Source organism: Muscardinus avellanarius (assembly GCF_963383645.1).
Source record: "Muscardinus avellanarius genome assembly, chromosome: 6".
Taxonomy (NCBI): domain Eukaryota; kingdom Metazoa; phylum Chordata; class Mammalia; order Rodentia; family Gliridae; genus Muscardinus; species Muscardinus avellanarius.
The window spans coordinates 50,193,731-50,207,468 of record NC_137791.1 but is presented as its reverse complement, the minus strand read 5'-3'; positions in this window follow the sequence as shown (position 1 = coordinate 50,207,468).

Genomic DNA, 13,738 nt, shown 5'->3' with positions numbered 1-13,738 from the left:
TTGACACAATAGAGAATACTGACCCAGGCATAGTCATCGACCCGTAGGAAATATTGACCCATGAACAGGGTTCGACCAGTAGAGATAATAGGCTGGAGGCTCCCCCACATTAAAATTTAAAATTCTCCATCCTCACGCCTCACTTCAGAACCTGTACTCTTGCCGGCTGGCTCCAGCAATCTTAGTACTTTAATGGGCATTGTGTTGAATCTGTAGATCAAGTTTGGAAAGATGACCATTTTAATGATATTTATTCTGCCTATCTGTGAACATGGAAGATCTTTCCATTTTCTAAAGTCTTCTTTGATTTCTTTTTTTTAATGTTTTATAATTTTTTTGTAGAGGTCTTTTACCTCCTTGGTTGAGTTTATTCCTAAGTATTTTATTTTTTTATGGGGAATCCTGAGTGGAAGTGTTTTCTGGATTTCATTTTTGGTAGATTTATGGTTGGTGTACAGGAAAGCTTCTGATTTTTTTAGATTGATTTTGTATCCAGACACTTTGCTGAATTTGTTGATCAGTTCTATAAGCCTTTTGGTTGAGTTTGTTGGGTTTTCTAAATATGTCATCTGCAAATAGTGAAAGTTTGAGTTCTTCTTTTCCTATTTGTACTCCTTTGATTTCCTTTTCTTGCCTTATTGCTTTGGCTAGAGTCTCTAGTACTATATTGAAGAGAAGCGGTTATAATGGATATCCTTGTCTTGTTTCTGTTTTTAGGGGGAATACTCGAAGTTTTTCCCCATTTAATATGATGTTGGCTGTGGGCTTATTGTAGATTGCCTTTATGATGTTGAGATATGTTCCTTCTATTCCAATTTTCTGCAGTGCTTTTATCATAAATGGATGTTGGATTTTATCAAATGCTTTTTCAGCATCTATTGAAATAACCATGTGAATTTTGTCTTTGATTCTGTTTATATGATGAATTACATGGATTGATTTTCCTATGTTGAACCAGACTTGCATCCCTGGGATGAACCCTACCTGGTCATGGTGTATAATTTTCTTGATGTGGTTTTGAATGCGTGTTGCTAGTATTTTATTTAGTATTTTTGCATCCAAGTTTATCGTATAGGCCTATAGATTTCCTTCCTTGACCTGTCTTTATTCAGTTTTGGTGTTAGTGTGATGTTGGCTTCATAAAATGTATTTGGGAGAGTCCCGCTTTTTTCAATTTCATGAAATAGTTTGAGGAGTATTGGGGTGAGCTCTTCTATAAAGGTTTTATAGAATTCACTTGGAAAGCCATCTGGTCCTGGGCTTTCCTTTGATGGTAATTCTTTATTGCTGTTTCAACTTCTTTGATTGCTATTGGTTGGTTAAAATTTTCTATATCTTCTTGACTCAGTTTAAGAAGGTTGTATTAATCGAGAAAGTTGTCAATTTCCTCCAGACTTTCCATTTTGTTGGAGTATAGTTTTTCAAAGTAGTTTGTGATAATCCTCTGGATTTTTTTTATTATCCTCTGCACTGTCAGTATTAATGTCTCTTTTTTCATCTCTTATCTTCATAATTGGGGTTGATTCTCTCTATATTTTTTTTTTTTTTTTTTTTAGTTAGGTTGGCTAGTGGTTCATCTATCTTGTAATTTTTTTGAGAAACCAGCTTTTGGTTTTGTTGATTTTCTGTATTTTTTTTATTCTCTACTTCATTAATATCTGCTCTGATTTTAATAATTTCCTATCTTCTACTGGCTTTGGGGTTAGATTGTTCCTGTTTTTCAAGGGCTTTGAGCTGTGTCATCAGGTTATTTATTTGAAGATTTTCTCATTTTTTTTTTTTTATGTGAGCACTCAGTGCAATAAATTTTCCTCTTAAAACTGCCTTCAAAGTGTCCCAGAGGCCGGGCGTGGTGGCGCATGCTTGTAATCCCCGCGCTTGGGAGGCGGAGACAGGAGGATCGCGCAGGTTCGAAGCCAGCCGCGCTGGCGTAAGAGACCCTGTTTCAAAAATATAAAATAGGTCTGGGAGTGTAGCCCGGAGGTAGAAGGGCTTCCAGGAACCCCAGTACCACCAAAAAAAAAAAAAAAGTGTCCCAGAGGTTTTGATATGTTGTATCTCTATTTTCATTTGTTTCTAGAAATTTCTTAATTCTACCTCTGTTTCTTCTATGACCTATTCTTCATTCAGCAGTGTAGTGTTCAGTCTCCACATGTTTATGTGGTTTCTCTGGGTCTTCTTATAGTTGATTTCTAGTTTCATTCCATTATGGTCTGAAATGACACAGGGAAGTATGTAACATTTTTTGAATTGGCTAGTGCTCACCTTGTGTCCCAGGATGTGATCTATTTTGGAGAAGCTTCTGCGAGGAACTAAGAAAACTGTGAACTCTGCTGTAGTTGTTTGGAATATTCTATGTGTGTCCAACAGGTCCATTTGTTTGATGGTGTTCTTTAGGTCTGAGGTATCTTTACTGACCTTTGTGTGGAAGATTGGTCTAATGGTGTGAGAGGGATGTTGAAGTCTCCCAGTATTTTTGTATTGGGATTTATGTGTGACTTAATATTGGAAAGAGTTTGTTTTATGAAAGTAACTGCATCTATGTTTGGGGCATAGATGTTGATTATTGATACTTCCTCCTGCTGAATTTTTCTTTTTACCAGTAAAATATGAACTTCTTTATCTCTTTTAATAAGTTTGGGTTTGAAGTCTAACTTGTCTGATATAGTTGCTACTCCTGCTTGCCTTCGAGTTCTGTTAGCATGGATTACCTTGCTCCAGCCCTTTTCCTTAAATTTGTCACTATCTTTACTTGTAAGGTGTGTTTCTTGCAAGCAGCAGATGGAAGGATTCTGATTTTTAATCCATTTTGCCACTTTATGTCTTTTTATTGGGGAGTTGAGGCCATTTACATTCAATGCAATTATTGAGAGATGATTTTTAATTCCTAACATGTTAAGATTTTATTTCTGTTTGAAATACTGTTTATTTTTCTATGCTTAGTTGTCTGCTGGATGAAAATTCTTATTTCTTTGGTTCTGGCATGTATTACCTATTTCTTCTTTGTAGTTAATCTCTTTGAGTATTTTCTCTAGCACTGATTTTGTTCTTTTTTTTTTTCTTTTTGGTGGTACTGGGAATGGAACCCTTCTCCCGGGCTACACTCTCAGACCTATTTTATATTTTATTTGGAAACAGGGTCTCTTAAACCAGCAAGACTGGCTTCAAACCTGCACAAATGGACTACAGAACTATGGGATATGTACACAAAGGAATTTTACTCAGCTATAAAGAAAAACACAATTGCATCATTTACAGGGAAATAGATGGAACTGGCGAACATTATGATAAGTGAGATTAGTCAGTCACAAAAAATAAGAAATCAGATGCTCTCCCTAATATGCAAAAGCTAGGGAGAAAATGGGTCATAGGAGGAATTCTAATTGAAGAAGGAGACTATAGATGAGCAAATAAGGCGACCTGAGGGGATGGGGGTGGGGGGAATTCTCTAAAGTTTATGTTGTACATTAACAAACATATCAGAGTCAATCATTAAGCCAAACATGAGAAGGAGGAATGGGGAAGGAATGAGGCAGGAATTGGGTAAGGGCTAATTAGGTGATGTATGCTTCCACAATCTTGTAATCCATTCAGATGCATGACTACAATGCACCAATAGAAATTTAAAATAAATAAATAAATAGTCAATGACTTCATCTAATATATTAGAGTGACTTATTTATTTATTTATTTATTTATTTATTTATTACTGTTCTGGAGATGGAATCCAGGGGCATTCTACCTTTGAGCTACACACCCAGCCCTATATTTTTATTCTTTATTTTGAAACAGGGTCTCACTGAGTTGCAAAGTGCCTCACTAAGTAGCTGAGGCTATCCTTGAACTAGTCTCCCTTTCTCAGCCTCCTGAATGCTGGAATTACAAGCATACGCCACCACACCCAGCTTAGAGTGACTAATTTAACAACACACTCCTGGATTCTGTTTATCATTGATTTTCTTTTTCTTCTTTTCTTGTTTTATTATTTTTTATTGTTGGATTTTAGTCTATATGTTAATGGAGTACAAGATGGCTTATCAGTGATTTTCAAACCTGGATTTTGAAAATAATATTGGAAGAAAATTGAGAACAAGGAAGAAAAAGCAAGTCCTCATACTTCAACCATTTTTAATGCCTCTTCTCTCAAGTTTGTGTTCTGAATTAGTTTTTTTGTAGATAATTTAGTCCTGTTTTTCTTTAAAAAAAAAAAGTGCTTGAATATTGCTACCTAAGGTAGAACCAGGAATCCCTTCATCCAGAGCTCTCTCAACTGTATTCATCCAATGTCTATAAAAGCTGTTAGTTCACAATGGGCCCCCAGCCCATCTGCTTTCAAATAAAATTGGTCCACTTCTTTTTTTCCCAGTACTAGGGATAGAACCCAAGGGCATCCTACCTCCGAGCTACACACCTAGCCCGACATTTTATTCTTTATTTTGTTTTTGTTTTTTTTTTATTTATTTTTATTGATGCATTGTAATCATATATAACATTGGAATACAAGACTTGAGAGGATATACAAGCACACACCATCCAATTAGCCCTCATTCAGCCCCCATCCCATTCCCTCCTCCTCCTTCGATCCCATGCTTGTTTGGTGATTAACTTTGATACATTTGTTTATGTACCTCCTGCGTTTTAAAGAGGCTCCATCCTCCCCTATTCCATACCCTCTGATTGGTCACCTTAATTGCTTCAATATAGGGCCCTTTCTATAACTTGACCTTTTCCTGTTGCCCCTTTCCTCCTAGTTATTGCTGATTAGGGGAAGCATCTGGTTTTTATTTTCTGCAATATTTTTCTGTGCATGCCGCGTTGCAAGTACCGATCCCACTCTTGACGGCCCCAGTAGTGGCCTGGCTACCTGATGGACTGATCCAGACCTTGCTGGCTCAAGCAGTGGCCTTGCCTCATGGGAAACCCCAATACTGGCCTCGCTGGCGCCCACACTAGCCTAACCCCTCGGCTGGCTCCGATGCCGGCCTCGGTGGCCCCAGCACCAGCCTAGCCTCAAGGCAGGCTCTGTCCCAGCCTCGCTGACCCTGGCACCGGCCTAACCCCTTGACAGACTCCTATCCTGGCCTCAGAGGCCCCAGCACCAGCCTTGCCTCATGGCAGGCTCCGTTCCCAGCCTCGCTGGCCCTGGCACTGGCCTAACCCCTTGACGGGATGTCTTGGATGTTCCCATCCACATATATTTGCAGGTAAAATAATGTCATAAGCCAGCAAAACCAGGTTGTCTCATTTGGTGTATCTGCAAGGGGATCTCTAAGCAGAATTCCTAAAATAAGCTTAAACAGATAAATTGGGGAAGGAGGAGGAACTGTAGACAACTGGCTGTATATAATTTTGTTTTGCTTTGTTTTGTTTTGCTTTTTCTGCTGTGATATGGAGAGAGACACCATCATGTTCATCTGAGATTCAAAAAACTCTAGGATCCAGAAAAATGTAAGAGCCAACTGTATTTTGCATGATAAAAATAATCTTTCAAAGGTGATGAAAACACTGAATTTCAAACAAATCACATCTTCTCTGACACTTAGTTTCTTCATCTAAATTATGAAGACAATATGTTTTTTCCTGTGTAGCATGTAGAATTAATATAAATATGAAATTATATAACAAATAACAGAAGTTTTATTTTGGCTTTGGTACCAGGTATTGAGCCCAAGGGCATTCTACTTCCAAGCTACACCCTCAGCCCTTTTTTATTTTGAAACAGGATCTCAATAACTTGCTGGGGCTGGCCTCAAACCTGTGATCTTTCTGTCTCTGTCTCAGCCTCCCAAGCACTGAGATACAGAGATGGGGCACCATACCCAGCTCCTAAGTAAAGAGAAATTTTGATAAGCTTAAAGTTCTATGCAAATTATATTATGGTAACATGAAATCATGTCCTCCAACAGAAGCCATATAAGAAAGAAAAAAAATCTGTAGCATTTTGACATTATTAATGTATATTTGAAAATTACTACAAACTTGAAAGAAATTGGAAGTCATCCTAAAAGAAGTAAAATCAAGGCAAATCTCTCTTGTCATCTTATTTAATATGACAAGTTACTTAAGAAATTTATCTGAATCCAAACAGAAATCCCAGTGATTTTACGTACCTGTTGTGAAAAACCAGCATTTTAACTAAAAATGGCATGCAGATACATTAGTAATATTCCTTCTCTGCACATATATATTCATTAAAAAAGCAAATCTAGGGTATTGGAAGGACCATTAAAAATAGCATCACCTTAAATTGTTTGCAGTTGACAATAGCACTATGACCTTGTAACCATGAACTAAAAACTGTTCATAGTTCCGAAGTACTAGTCAGAGTAAACAGGGAGTTAAAAACTACATTTCTACCACTGGCCAGATGTGTTTAATATATGGTCATGTTTAACTCTATAGGTAGAAATTATTATCATTTCACAGGCAAAACAAGTAGAAATAGAAAAGAAACAGAAGTTTAGTCTCTTTGATTCCAAACTTTTTCTCCTTCAACACATCTTCTGCTTTTCTAATTTAAAATAAGTAATTATAAAATTAGCAAAACTAAAAACAAATGTACAGAAATGTTTTGTGTGATATTAGATCAAATATAAAAGTCTAAATGGTTGAAAATGAACTTATAGCAAGTTTTTAGTAAGAAAACATTTCTATAATTATCCCAGAGATGTTTTTATAACTACATACATAGAGTAAATTTCAAAAATGGAAATTACTTTTAACAGAAGTAATGCTTATTTAGTAATGGTATTAATAAGTGATGAATGAAAGAAATATTATAACTTATCATTTAAACTAGCAGAAGCACTTTGTGGCTAATGCTTATTGACTGACAATAGGCCACCAGTAAAAAAAAAAAAATACAAGTGTTAAATTTAATAAAGTGTTCTCTGCTCAATATTAGCTATTTTTAAACGGATCTTGAAATAGCAATAGAGAGTTCTGTATTTTAAAACCAGGTTGAAGGATGATCTAGTTTCTTTGCACTCTCTGAGCCCTTTTAAGTAAGTTTTTACCTCTTCAAGTTCTGTAAGGATGTGTCACAAATCATTAATTTCAACTCTGATTAAGTATTTGGGGAAGAAATGTCCACCTTAATTCATCAGCAAAAAATACACCATCTTTCAAAATTCCTTTTTCTGTATATCAACCCACTATTTAGTCAATAAATAATATGAGAGTCGAGACCAGCATCCCTGGATAAAAACTCCAAAGATTTTTTTTAGGAAATCCCATAAATGTGTGACTCACAATAAAAATAGAAGCAGGATAGCCAATTATGAATCCTGTCTAGAAATTAGTCCAGAGAGGGCTTATGTGAGTATAAAGAATTATTCTCTTCCTCAAAGACAATATCTAATTCTTCTGGGGAAGTGTGAGTTACTTTAGTAGGCTCAAAGATACAGAGAAGCACATGAAGAGGAGAAGGTCTTAGGAATCTTAGCTGTTATGTCAGCCAAAGGAAAAGGTCTTTAGTGTTTAGTGATCCAGGCCTAAGCATCCACAATTGGCAGCAGCAGTGTACAACAACAGGGAGGCTCCGGGGCCAGGTTCAGATTCAGGGTCCACTTCAAAGTCTAGGAAATCCACTTTGATTCCCTAGGCCCAGTGGGCTAAGCATCTCCTCTTCCTTTGCAGAAGAAATAAAACCCAACCTCTACCCTCCTAGGGTCCCAGATGAAATAAATTGACATAAGAGATTATAAAATATACACATGCATAGTCACTCAAGTTTTATATGATACAGGAGCCCTTATGAGGAAATAATGACCCCAAGAAGTAGTTAAAGTGAACTACTTAAATATTAAATTGGACTAAGAGTAGTAATTTGTCAAAAAAGAACTAAATTACGTGGAGAAGCTTAAAGGATAAGAGTTATTTAAATAAGAACTATTCAGAACTCCCTCAATTTTAACTTCTCACTTGATGCTAAGAACATTATTCCTTCTATTACAGAGAGGACATCTCTCACATGGGAATTTTCCCTCCTGCTTTCAGGGATCATAATGAAGGGGCTTCATTATGCGTTTCTCCTTGCATCTGCTGTTGTTTTAAGTGCCTTCAGTTCAGAATAGTCAACATGCCACAGCAGCATATTTTGGACTGGCATGTTCTTAACACCTTTAATCTCTTCTTGAAAATTGTCCCCAACATCCCAACCTCACTGATAGTTCTCCTCACCACAGTCTGGGTGTGTAAGTGGTTCTCTTTTCTTCACTCCTAGACATTCCAGGCACAAAGGCTAACTCCAAAAAATGAAGAGCTGGAGCACAGACCTGAAGTATCTTTATTTTCTTCTACCCTTCAATAATCAGGTGTTTCCTCCAGCTCTGTTAAGGGAGGGATGCATAACGTTGAAATAACTGATGGGCAGGTCTGGGTTTTGTTTTGTTTTTTTTAGTTCTTATAAAATATGGCATCTAAGTATACAGTAGTCATAGCAGGAATTGGTTCCTACTAGTGAGAAGAGTTAAGTAATGAAGTAATGTTTTTTCTTCTGATATTCACAGAAGTAGAAGAATCTCTTGGGAAAAATAAAAACTTCCCTCTTTCTTCCTTTGGATTGAGAAATGTAGACTTCTGGAAGTTGAATGGAAGAGAATGGACTGGGGCAGAGTCAGGCATCAGGATTCAGAATGCAAAAGAGAACACGGAGGAGGGCCAAATCAGTTAGTTTGTGCTACTGATATTTAGTAGATATTAGTGCTGGTATTTGAAAAGCAATTCAACATGGTTTGCACAACTAAGAAAAGTGACCGCTACTCATACCAAGAGGTTCCAAGGAAATGACATTCCATGATGGAGAATTTTTAACTCAGCTGTAAGGATTTTATCATGAGCCATCTTTCCACTTTCTTTTTTGCAACCTTAGCACATTAGTTGTCCTTATGCCATTATCTCTTAAGGCAATGTATTTGTTTACCAGAAATCCCATAACAAAGTACCCAGCTGAGAAGCTTAAACAACAGAAATTTAAGTCCTAGGTCAAGGTGTGCGCAGAGTTGGTTCCTTCCTAGAGCTGGGAGCGAGAACCCGTTCCAGGCCTCTCTCCTAGCATCTGGTGATCTGCTGGTGTTTGTTAGCATCTCTTGGCTTATCGACACGTCACCATGATCTCTGCCTTCATCTTCCATAGTATTCCCCGGGTATACAAATTTTATTGGGAACTCACCCCCTCCAGTACAACTCTATCTTAACTAATTATATCTGAAATGACACTATTTCCAAATAAGGTCACGTCCTGAGATACTGGGTGTTAGAACTCCAACATAACTTTTTGGAGGGACAAAATTCAACTCAAAAGAATAGCAAAATAGCTACTCCCAAAATCACATCTACAGTCTCAGTATACACCTTGGCATGTCTCAGGGATCGTAACTACATCATATGCTTCCCTCTAATTACTGGTGAAGAGATTTGGAGATAGAATGTTCCCGAGAATTAAATTACTAACTTAACTGATAAGCAAAGGAAAAGAATATAGTAAGAAGTAAATCATGTCCATCACTGTGTTCTTTTCAATCTTTAAATCTCTAAATTGCTAGCTTTTTTCTCATCCCCTTCCTTTAATCACATCTAGTAGGCCTTTTGGAATACATGTTCATTTAAAAACTAGGAGATATTAAAAAGAACAAATTTGGGTGATGACTCAGTTAAAGGCCCACCAACTGAGAGTTCTTCCAATCCATCAATAGGCATATGTTTATTGAAAAACAATGAGCAAACACTAACATTAAAAAAACAACTCAAAATGATTTATAGCTCCATAGATATACTCTCAACTAATATATTAGAAAATATACTTCCCTCTGTATATTTTACACATACATTAATATAGATATAAAACAAAAATTGGGATTACACCGCACATACTGTTGAGTAGCCTGATTTTTTTCAGTTACTATTAATTTAATTTTTATATTTCTATCACTTCTGTAGTAATAACTAGTTATTATGTTATCTGGAACACCTCCCCCAAACACATATTTACACTTTACTGTCTTGTAAAAGAGTTTTATCTTGAGATAAGTCAAAGGTGACACTATCAGTTCCAGGTGTGGGAGGAGAGAAGAGATCTAGTCAGAGAAGAATTAAACATCACTCACTAAAACCAAAGTCAAATAGTGAAATGCTGCTGAGACAGGAGGATCGCAGTTCGTGGACAGCCTCAGCTACTTAATGAGGCCCTTTGCAACTCAGTGAGACCCTCTTTCAAAATAAGAATAAAAAAATAGGGCTGGGAATTTATCTCAGAAGTAGAATTCCCCTGGGTTTCATCCTCAGTACTAAAAAAAAAAAAAAATTATTGAAATGCTATGTACCTTGTAAAGTATTTCTGATTAACTTCCACTCCCATCTGAGGAGAATTCTCTCACTTATGCTCAGCTACTGTTTTTCTACCTGGCAGTCCATGTTCTATGTTATCTATCCATAACACCTATGACTTGTGATATCATTCTTTCTTTACATGGCATTGTACTTTCAAGAGCAGAGATAACTCTGACTCATCTTTGTACTCCCAAGGCCTAGCACTAATGGACCCTACACATACATTTTATTGAACAAATAAGTTTATTCATTCACCCAGAGGAAAACAAGCTCAAAATCCTTTTTCTAACTCTCTATAACGATTTTTCTACAATGGCTTATCTCTTAAAAAAAAAAAAGCAAATTTGAAAAATTCATTTTAAAAATATTATCTGGAAGAAAGTAGAATGTAATTATTCCAACACTAACCTAGATATTATGCTTAAATATCAGTGAGGCAGGGGCCTAAAAAAAGCCAGGTGTCTATAAAAAATCAAGTAATAACTTGACAACCAGGTGATTGTTGCTAAGAAACTGCATTTTTCTATGAACACTTTGTATATAAAGTATGGCCTAGATTCATATCCTACATTAAATACCTTCCTTGGAGTTATCTAAAAAGTCTGATTGTGCATGCTCTGTCAGAGAGTATAAGTTATGCTCTTCGTTATCCTGCTACTGCTATTAAAAATCATACAGTTCTACAAATAGAATATCATTTCAACACTATTATCTGTTCTGAATCCCAGGTTAGTTAGATGACAGACTGAGGCCTCTTTTAGTTCCAATGTGTTTTAGTGGCCTTAAGTGTCCTCCTCCTGTAGTCAATGAGAAACAACCATCACTTCTGATGCACCAACTATACTAAATGCAAATGATGATGATGATGGTGATGATGATAAAATATCTGCAATGATTCTATATATTCCAAAGTTAAATCATAGCAATTGGAAATTCTAGAAATTTTAAAAGACTTTTGCTCTCCACCACTGGAGCATGATGGAGATGTTGCTATGCTCTGTCTGAAATGGGAAGTTAACTCCAGGCCTTGATGTCAAAGATCTGTAAAGTGTAAGGGACTGAGCTAAATTCAAGAGCTAGGAATTTGTTTGAAATAAATATCTTAGTATCTAATGGTTGTATTAGAAAATTTTACTGCAAGTAACAAACCCAAGTCAAATTAGCTAAAGTAAAAAAAAAAAAGACTTTTTCAACATTAAGTAGCAGGAATAATTTATAAAACTGAAGGAACTGCCAGGGGAGAGGGGAACTAAGTATGAGGATGTCAGGGACTAGACCCAAGGAAAAACAAACAACTCTTGCTCTCCACTTCCCCCCCATGCACATCTTCCTCTCGTCTGTGGGATGCAACAACCAGCAGCTCTGAAATCATACACAAAAGGCAAGAGCTTTCACTCTCCGCCTCCTTGAAAAGTTTTGTGTGCAGGTTGGGATTGGCCCTGTCTTAGTGACTTGCCTAGCTTGTGGTACAGGAGTGGGTTAGGCACAGAGGTGGATGAGCCCTCCTAAACCACTGGGAGTGGAAGCAACCAGTTTCCAAGACAAAGAGTGGAGCTGTTATAAGAAGAAGGGCAGAAACCAAAATAAATATGAAAAATCAACAAAACTCCAGTACTCTTACCATGTTGGACAATGATTTTAATATAACCTTCATTAGTTTTGTCACTGTAAAATTCCAGGGCAGCCCAATTCCTACTTGATAAAATGTCATCTTTAATCCTCTACTATGCTAAAATACTGTGAATTTCATTTACCTTATACCACTAAGGAATCACTAGCATAGTGCAATCGATTGTTCTCACATGCATCCTTCTGTAAAATGCTCACACATCTGAGGCCTTGCTTTTCCAAATTAAAAGAAGATATTTCTTTAGTTGAAACATGAAAAGTAAGGATAAAGGTGCATATAAAGCACCTTCCCCCACAGCTCCTAAGATTTCTAAAATCAGTATTTCCCAATTCATTAACAAGCTCTTACCTAATTATAAAAGTAACAATATTAGGGTTAACAAATATGCTGACTCCCGAGGGGAGAACATTATCTATTTATATGTGTGGGCTGTGAATAATTGGAGCTTCTCAGCTCTATGGAAATAGGCTGCAGTCCCTGATTTTCCCACTCAGATATGACTCATAACAATGCATAGCACGTTTGAAGTGAGGGATTGTCCTAGAGTTTCACTTTGCTACCAAATAGTAACAACTACACACTTGTTTCCCACTTTTGTCCCTCACTTTTCCCCACCAAATTCATATATGATCACCTCCTCTTCCATGATAAGGCATTTATGCTGATCAGTCATAGGCACCACTAGAATCAAATAATGTACTCAAATCAGGATAAGGTGAATCAACTTCATTTATTTACCAAGGGAATAAATACATATATGCAAATGAGATGTAGAGAAACCCTAAGTATTGTCACAAAGCTGGGGCTAAAGACAGCAAAGTTGTGGTTATTCTTAAGCCAAAGGGGAAGAAAAATAGTGATTGCCAAAAGCAAAGTCGTTTCTTAAGTGTTAACTGTTAGGTGTGCTAGGTATAAAATCTGTGAACTAAATATAGAAATTGATAGTAATAATTTATAAATTTCAATGGTGACTTGATATAATATCGGTATGTCTAGAGTATTGTGTTAGTCAGCATTTGTGTTGCTATGACCAAAATATCTGACAAGAACAACTTAGATGTTTTAAAAAGCTTATTTTCCTCATGGTTTCAGAGGTTCAGTTCATGGTCAGCAGGCTTCAAGGCAGAAGCAGCATGGAGGAATACATAGCAGAGGGAAGCTGTTCAGCTCATGGCAGCCAGGAGGCAAAGTGAGAGCTAGAGAGAGGCATGAGTCCCTGACGCCATTCTCCCAATGACCTACTTCCCCCAGACATACTCCACCTATCAGTGCTTACCACCCAGTAGTCTATTTAAACTAGTAATTCATTTAATGGGTTAATCCACCTGTGGGGTTAGAACCCTCAGGATCCAATCTTCTTAAAAGCGCTATCTCTGAATGTTACTACATTGAGGATGATGCTTTTAACATATGAGCTTTTGCATGGACATTCCAGATCTAAACCATAACAAGTATCTCATAGGGAAAATGGAGTTCAGACTTTCTGTGTCTGTGTTTTAAATTTAATTTCAGTTTTTCTAGTAATTCTATTTACAAAGGTACCAACTTGTGAAAAATTGGAAATAAGGAATGCAAGCTGAGCTTTCATCACAGAGAATACAGGAATCTCTGCTCTAGAGAAAGACTTTGCATTATTCCTACTTGACACATAGAAACTATACATATATACATATTTATGAGGTACAGTGTGGCATTTCAGTACATATATAGTGTTGTGATTAGATCAGGGAAACTGTTATATGTCTAGCACCTCAGACATTTATCATTTCTCAATAATGG